Source organism: Peromyscus californicus, unplaced genomic scaffold (genome assembly GCF_007827085.1).
Source record: "Peromyscus californicus insignis strain IS unplaced genomic scaffold, ASM782708v3 Scaffold_4__1_contigs__length_199733344, whole genome shotgun sequence".
Lineage (NCBI taxonomy): Eukaryota > Metazoa > Chordata > Mammalia > Rodentia > Cricetidae > Peromyscus > Peromyscus californicus.
This window is the reverse complement of record NW_026294562.1, coordinates 153983575-153992389: the sequence shown is the minus strand read 5'-3', so window position 1 is coordinate 153992389 and position 8815 is coordinate 153983575. Positions and strand designations below refer to the sequence as shown.

Sequence of the window (8815 nt, the reverse complement as noted above, 5' to 3'; positions counted from 1 at the left end):
AAAATTGTTTTAAATAAAAAGTATTAAGGAAGTGACAAGTTTATTTTTCATTATCTGTAATGTTCTGTAATATTCTTTGATGCTCAACAATATATTTATATTTTTATTCCTAATGATATATGTAGGTATAGTTCATTGTTGAATTGCTCTTTGTGTTTTATTGAATGAACATCAAATTTAGGTATCCATTTTCTTACTCCTAGATAATTAGGCTTATTCAACTGTCCATAATTATTTACAATATAATAACAAACACTAAACTTTTTGTGGGTTTAGTGAACTTTATTGATGATATTCAAGAGAGTAGGAATCCCTAAGACCCTCCCTTTTTTTCTGGGGTTCTGAGATAGAAACTGTGAGGCAGATGATCAGTGTTGTGGGTTGAGTTGGTACAGGGACTCCTTCCTAGTCCAGGACCTCTCCGGCTCTTGTGTTCTTGCTGGGGTAGGTGGTCTAGGTCTTCTTCCTCCTTGGAGGCAATGTAGGCCATGAGGTCCACTGCCCTGCTGCTATAGCTGTATTCATTATCATACCAAGAAATGACCTTTACAAAGTTGACACTGAGAGCACTATCAGCCCCAGTAACATATATTGAAGAGTAGGTATCACTGTTAAAGTTGCAGGAGACAACCTGTTTATCAGTGTAACCTGGTATGTCCTTAATGAGGCCTTGGATGCCTGCATCACCATCTTCTCCATGTCATCATATACTTGGCAGCATTCTTCAGGTCACATGTCAGAGCCATGTCAGACAGATTGTGGATAGGAAAACAAAATGGCATGCAGGTCAGCTTCTGATTGAGCTCTGGGATGACTTTTCCCACACCTTTGTCAGCACCAGTGGATGTAGGGATGATGTTCTGGGCCATCACACCACAGCTTCCCAGAAGGACTAATCAGAGTTTTCTGGGTGGCAGTGATGTCATGGACTGTCATGATGAGTCCTTCCCCAATGCCAAAATTTTCATGGATGATGTGGTCAGAGGTACTAAGCAGTTGGTGCTGCAGGAATCATTGCTGACAATCTTGAGTGAATTGTCATACTTCCCATAACCCACATCCATCACAAACATGAAGGCATCAACAGAAGGGGCAGAGATGATGACTCTTTGGTCCCCACCTTTCAAGTGGACTCCAGGCCTCTCGACTGGTAAAGACACCAGTAAACTTTACAGCATACTCTCTATCAGCATCATCCCATCCAATGGGGGCAGGCTCTTGCTCCTGGAAGATGGTGACAGCCTTCCCATTGATGACAAGCTTCCAGTTCTCAGTCTCAACTGTGTATATATGATAGTTTCTAAAGCTATATATGAATATTTTCAACTCTCCTAAGTATCATCAAACTGAATAGCTACAAAAGTAATTACTACAACTATCACAGTAACACTAGCTACTTATAGTACCACCTGCATATGTGGTGATATTTTATTTGTTCTCTAACAAATAAAGCTTGTTCTACAGATCAGAGGAAAAAGTCAGCCACTATATTTAACATGGAAGTTAGGCAGTGGTAGCACATGCCTTTAATCCTAGCATTCGGGAGGCAGAGATTCTGATGAATCTCTGTGAGTTCAAAGCCACACTGAGAACAGAGCCAGCTGTGGTGGCACATACCTTTAGTTCCAGAAATAATTAACCATAGAGATCTGCAGGGTCTATACAGTCAGGTAGTGACAGAGCTGATCAGAAAGAGCTAGTAATGTTGCTGGGTGAAGAGAAGAAGTAAGGTGGCAGGACTCAGAATGGTATATAGGCATGAGTAGACAGGAAGAAACTCTCTCTTGGGCTGAAGATAGCCTAGCAGTAGGAACTTGTGGCTGTGGCTTATTCTATTTTTTTGAACTCTCAGCTTTCATCCCAATATCTGGCTCCAGGATTTTTATTATAAGACATTTTATGATTTCTGTTACACGTATATTTTGAGATCCCATTATCTTCTTATGTCTGTGTTGATGAATATTTTCCATTTAATTTTTGTTAAGCTGATGAGAGTGAAATAGTATCTGCAATACACATTTTTCATTTAAACATTAAAACTAAAAGAAATAGAATCTCAAAATTATATTCTCCAGATACCACCACATTGTAACCTCACCATCTAATTATTTTTATCATTAATATCTTTGAATGCAAACTTATTTTTTTGTTATCCTGTCAATATGAAATCGATCTTAAGATTTTACTGAGGAAAGGAAAATTGACACACATGGAACACATTCTTGTTCCTCACTCTCTTTCATGAACTCTGCTCTTTATGTTTTTATATTGTAAATTCTCACATCATGTATTCAATCTGATTTTCTATAATTTCCCTCTTTGTACTTAAGCTACAATTATTTTATGCTTCTTATAATATTTTTAAAATGTGATTTCAGTTAAAAAAGAACAAGGGCATCATATTTAGGGGGTTGTAGGTAGAATACCACGATTTGAATGTCAATGAACTCTCTCCTTCAGGGCTCATATGATAGATGTTTTCTCTTCAGGGTGGTGGGCTTTAAAAAACTTGGTTTGAGTTTTAACAGGTAAAGCTTAGAGGATGGTCCTCAGTATATTGGGGTATGGTCTCAAATGTCGGGTTGGAGAGATAGCTCAGTGTTGAAAGTGTCTATTGCTCTTGCAAAGACCTTGGTTCATTTCTAAGTGTGTAAAGCAATGCACAAACAACCTGTAACTCAATCATGAGGGTAATCTAATGCCCTCTTCTCTGCGTTGCAGGTGCATTCACTCACTTACACAACCCTCCAAAATTTCAATTAATCTTTTTAAAAAGAAGTTATACAGATGTAAAACATGTATGGGAAATTATTAATGATATCCATTAAAAGTCAAAATTAAAAAGGAACACAATGAGATGCTAGAATATAGAATATATATTAGACTATAATATAAAATACACAAACACCCATCCACTAGAATACAAAAACACTAATGGCACCAACTTCTGCAAAGGAGGAGAAGCAGGAATGCCCATAAACTGTGGATGATATAAAAAATAAACTACTCAGGAACTTATAAAGCCAGGCAAAATTTCCTAAAAGTACAAAAAGAGGCTTACCAGAAAACACAATAACAATGTTATTTACAATTCATAAAATTAATATAAACTTACACATCATATATATTTTTACAAAAGCATCTGAGCTGAAGCTCATGACAGAGCACTTACCTAGCACATTTAAGGCCACAGAATCAATCAGTAGCACCTCTCAAGCAATATAAACAAAAGCTTGCAATACTGACTCTTTGCCACATCTAGAGGTATACAAAATGTTCTTTGTAGGTAAGTGAATGAGGAAAGAGTGGAAAATCCATACAAAATGAATAAATAATCATTATTAACAATAAATGGCCAACTATTTGAATACATGGAAGAAGCCTAAATGAAATCTGAATGAAGTTAGTCTAATAGAGCCCCATGCTGGATCAAAGCTGGTATGAGACAGGAGGAAACAAAAATATTATTCTATTGCTAACAATCTCAATTCTTTAATTCTATTTTGATTCTTTAATTTTTCTTAACATCAATATATATATATATACATATATATATTTTAAACTTTTGTTATGATATTAATGGTCATATAGAGTAATAACTAATTCTAGAAAAAAGGCTTCAATTAGCTGCCTATCCATGTTTTTGTGTTTGAATCTCTATCAGTTTTCTGCAGGGAATCACTACCAGGTCTAACAGTGAAATTGAAGTCTCCAGAAAGATGATGGGGCCCCACCATAATGATTCCACATGGACAATAGTAATACCAATAAGCTGACAAACATCACCTACAGATCAGCTTTGGACTACAAAATGCTCAGAACAATTTCGAGATGGCTAGCTGAGATGATCCAGTTTCACAGACTACTTTAACAAGGACTTGAGATAAGCCCTGAACTTTGGGATTATACAGATACTGGACAACAAGTGATATAGCTACTTTTCCTAGAACTCAACAATTAACACAAATTTTTTCTTTTCAGAATAAAGATGTCTTCACCCACAACCAGCAGGAAGAAATTTTAAGAACTCAATGCCCACATTCCCAAAAAGATGGTTTTGGGTGAGTAGTTTTTGGTATTTCAGTGGATATTGAGTCTGGGATAATTTTTATTGTTTAGGAGGGTTGGTTTCAATTTGTTGTTATTAATCATTAAGAAAAGGTCTAAGCAAAGAAAATTAGATTTAAGTTTCTTGTTTTAAAAAAGATATATAGAAATTATACTCAGCAGAGAAAAACAATGACATCATGAGGTTTGCAGACAAATGGATGGATCTAGAAAAAATCATCCCGAGTGAGGTAACCCAGACTCAGAAAGACAAACATGGTATGTACTCACTCATAGCAGGATACTAGATGTGGAACAAGGATGACTTGTCTGCTACTCACATCACCAGGGAGGCTACCTGGAAAACAGGACCCCAAGAAAGACACGGGGATCGCCCAATGACAGAGAAATGGAATGAAATCTTCATGAACAGCCTGAACATGAGTGGGGGTAGTGAAAGGCAAGGGTCGAGGGAAAGAGCTTGGGGGAGCGGGAGATCCCAGCTGGATCAACAACAGAGAGGGAGAACAAGGAATAGAAGACCATGGTAAATGAAGACCACATGAGAATAGGAAGAAGCAAAGTGCTAGAGAGGCCCACAGAAATCCACAAAGATACCCACACAGCAGACTGCTGGCAATGGTCAAGAGACAGCCCGAACTGACCTACTCTGGTGATGGGATGGCCAAACACCCTAATTGTCGTGCTAGAAACCTCATCCAACTACTGAGGGATCCGGATGCAGAGATCGATGACTAGGCCCTGGGTGGATCTATGCGAGTCCAATTAGCGAGAATGAGGAGGGTTTATATGAGCGAGAATTGTTGAGACCAAGGTTGGATAAAGCACAGGGACAAATAGCCAAATGAATGGAAACACATGAACTATGAACCAATGGCTGAGGGGTCCCCACTGGATCAGGCCCTCCGAATGGGTGAGACAGTTGATTGGCTTGATCTGTTTGGGAGGCATCCCGGCAGTGGGACCGGGTCCTGTGCTCATTGCATGAGTTGGCTGTTTGAAACCTGGGGCCTATGCAGGATTGCTTGGCTCGGCCTGGGAGGAGGGGACTGGACCTACCTGGACTGTGTCTACCAGGTTGAACTCAGTCTGTGGGGAAGGCTTTGCCCTGGAGGAGATGGGAATGGGGGGGCTGGGGGGAAGGTGAGGGGGACAGGAGGGGGGAGAACAAGGGAATCCGTGGCTGATATGTAGAACTGAATTGTATTGCAAAATAAAAAAAAAATAAATTATAGAATAGAGGGTAGATTACTGAATCTACTCTGAAAGTAAAGAGAAGATGTAGATATGATATAGATACAAAGACAGATTATTGAATCTACTTGTAAAAGACCATTACTAGTTTTAAATACTTTCTATTGGATTGGATTTTTATATATTGTATACAAATTATATATATTCAGATTGTGATTGTTAGAAAATGCTGTTTGTATATTTCTAATCTTATTCAAGATAGTGTACTTACACAGTTCATTTAACAATGTAATGCAATTTGCTAGTCCTTGAATGTTATTATTACCAACTATTAGGATATAAAGAAATGAAAGTTAGTAGTTAGACATTACAATCAAACTTGTAGTCATATTAAGTATGTTTTCAAGGTCGAGCAGAGAAATATTAGATAGACAGGTCATCTTCAAACCCTTCAGAAATCTACAGAATATGGTATTTAAAATGTTTTAATAACTTGGATTTTTTTTCTTTTTTATGACTATGACACATGTCGGCTCCTGGCATCACCAGTCTATTTTAGAGAAGATATGGGCATTGAAGAAACTCCATATGGTGTTAACTTTCATTATGGTAAAAGTTAGCCACTGGTCAACAAAATGCCCTCACATTGACTGTTGACAAACAAGACAAAATGGACAGACAGGACATGAAACAGAGGGCTGCTGATTCTTTTTTTTTTTCTTTTTTCTTTTGTCTTGTTTTTTTCATTTTTCTTTATTAAGAAATTTTCTACTCACCACATGCTATCCACAGACCCCCCCTTCTCCCTCCTTCCAACCTAGCCCTCTTTCTCAAGCTACCCTGCATCCTCACATCCCCCAAATTGAAGTCTCCTATGGGGAGTCAGACTGCTCATTCTTGCCAAGAGAAGTGTGGTTGTAGATTTAACAACAGGTGTCCTCTGAGGCCAGGATAACATGGCACCATCTCTGAAGTGGCCTTTGCAATCTGGAAAAGGTACAATGCCCCTTTCTATGAAGGCAGCTGAACAGGCAGTGGGCTGATGGCTTCTGATGTGCAGTGGAACAGCAGCTGAAACAGTTATTCTTGAAAGAGTAACTAGGATGATGGAGTCTAACTTCTCAATGGTAGACTGGCATTTAATAAAAGAGGTGAAGCCACCCACAAGCTGAGAAGAATGGGATGCCAAGATGAAGCCACCCACAAGCCAAGAAGAATGAACAGCTGAATTAAAAAACACCAACGATTTCCAGAATTTAAAATCCTGAATCATGACAGGACATTGGTGGATTTCAGGTTTATCTGGTACATGGACTACTGGCCTCTAATGTGAGATTGAACTGTAGGCCTTGTGCACATCCTACTTCACAAATGAGTCTGTCAGATAAGCTAAGCTCATAGGCTAAAGATGATGCCCAAACATTGTGGAGAAACCTCAGGTAACTGTCCAGGCAGCTGACTGTTTTTGTAACTAACACTTTTTTGGAAGTTGCTTGTTTGCACTTCCTGTTTTATTAGGTAATATTATTTCCTTCCTGGGTCTCTGAGGGAGTTGAAAATTAGATAGTTATAGTTATAGTTTTCCTTGTTAAGAATTTCAAAAAAGAGGGCTGGAGAGATGGCTCAGCCGTTAACTCACTAAAGAGGTATAAGTGTATAAATTTGAAATACATTATAAGATAGTAACCTGTTAGTAATATAAGTTAGGATAGAAAATGATTCAGGTACATTACTTACCAAAATAGGATAGATCATGGAATATTTTCTCTGAGTTTGTCAAATGCAAATGTACTAGATATTGTTGAGTTATTTATTAGTAGTATATATTATACATAGTTACTGTACTTTTTGTATATAATTTTTCTTATATTAGTTATGACTATTTTCTTTTTATTAGAATAAAAAGGGAAAATGTGGTGAAATGTGATTTTATTTGTTTGTTAATAAAGTTTGCCTGGAGATCAGAGGTCAAATAATCAGCCATAAATAGAAATCAGGTGGTGATAGCACATGTCCTTAATCTGATCAAATGGCAGGCAGAGTCTCTGGGTGGTCAAGGACACAGCCAATCATGGTGACACACGCCTTTATTACCAGTACCAACCATAGAGACCTGGAGGTCTGTATAGATAGGTAGTGATGAGAAAGTGATGTGGCTGAGCTTAGAGCAAATGAGAAGGCAGAACAGGAAGGCAATAAAAGCACAGGTTAGACACGAAAAGTCCTTCTCTGTGGAAGTTACTGCATGGTGGTAAGCTAAGGCTAGTTGTGGCTCTTTGCTATTTCTCTGATCTCCTTGGCTATTACCCCTGTATTTGGTTTGTGTTTCTTATTTAATAAGACTATTTAGAAATTTGTCTACAGGGCAGGGTTTTGTTTTTGTGTTTCCAGGATAATAAAGGCATCAATCTAAGCAATCTGAAGACCACTGGACAAATCAGACATCTGAAGCAAAATGTTGAATCATCCAGAGAAAATGTCCCAAGAAAAAGAGTAAATTGGCCTATTGGTTTATTCCATTTCCAATAGGATAAAATTTCATAAATCATCCCAAATATTTGTTTCTGCTGTTCTCTACAAACACATGAATCAAATGGTCTTTTATAGTCCCAGTTCAATTAAAAATTAAAACTGGCTTTGGAGTTGGAGCATGGCTCTCTCCTTCTCTAAACCCAAGCATGCTTGTTAAAAGAAAAATCCAAATCTGTGTCTCATGTCAGAAGAGCTACCTGATATGTGACAGAAGGAAAACCAAACTTAAGGACTGTCCTATTGCTACTAATCTCATGATCCTCTGCTTTTATTTTAAAACTCTCTTTAAAGCGTTTCTTATGGTATAAATAGTACCTTAATATTTATAAAATTAATATGTAATTATTTTAAACTTTTTGTTATGATGTTATTGGCAAATAATGTACTAATTCTAGAAAAAGTCTTCATATAGCTTCCTGTACAAGAATTTAGGTTTGAGTCTATCAGTTGACTAGGAACTAAGTTTTTGTACTCTAGATGTACATAACAAATTATGGTCCTTTACCCTGTTTGAGATCTGCTGCATATGACTTTTGAAATGTTTAAGTTTTCTACAGTGACCCATACCCATGCCTAGTAGTGACCTTGGAAGTGTCCAAGAGGAGGATGGGGTCCTAGAATGATGATTCCACCTAGATTGTGGTAACACCACTAAGCTGACAAACACCACCCAAAGATATGCTTTGGACTACAAATTTCTCAGGACAATTTCAAGGTGGCTAGCTGAGGTGGCCAAGCCTCACAGACTACTCTAGCCAGGAACTGAGATAATCTCTGCACTTTCCCATTACAGAGACTGGGCAGCAAGTGATACAGCTTCCTCTCCCAGGACTTGTTACTATCTCATTTTTTCAGGATCCCCTAAAGATGGTATCATCCCCAGACAGCATGAAGTAATTTAGAGAACATCATACCCACATTCCCAAGAGGTGGGGTGGACAGTTTTTGGTCATTCAGTGGGTTATGAATATTTGTCATTGTTTAGGGGGCATTGGTTACCTATTGTTATTGGTAGTGGTCA

General features: G+C 38.0%; 1 pseudogene; it reads right to left on the bottom strand.

Moving 5' to 3' along the window:
* Nucleotides 1-313: 313 nt before the first annotated feature.
* On the bottom strand, nucleotides 314-8365 carry LOC128123995 (glyceraldehyde-3-phosphate dehydrogenase-like; annotated as a pseudogene).
* Nucleotides 8366-8815: the final 450 nt, after the last annotated feature.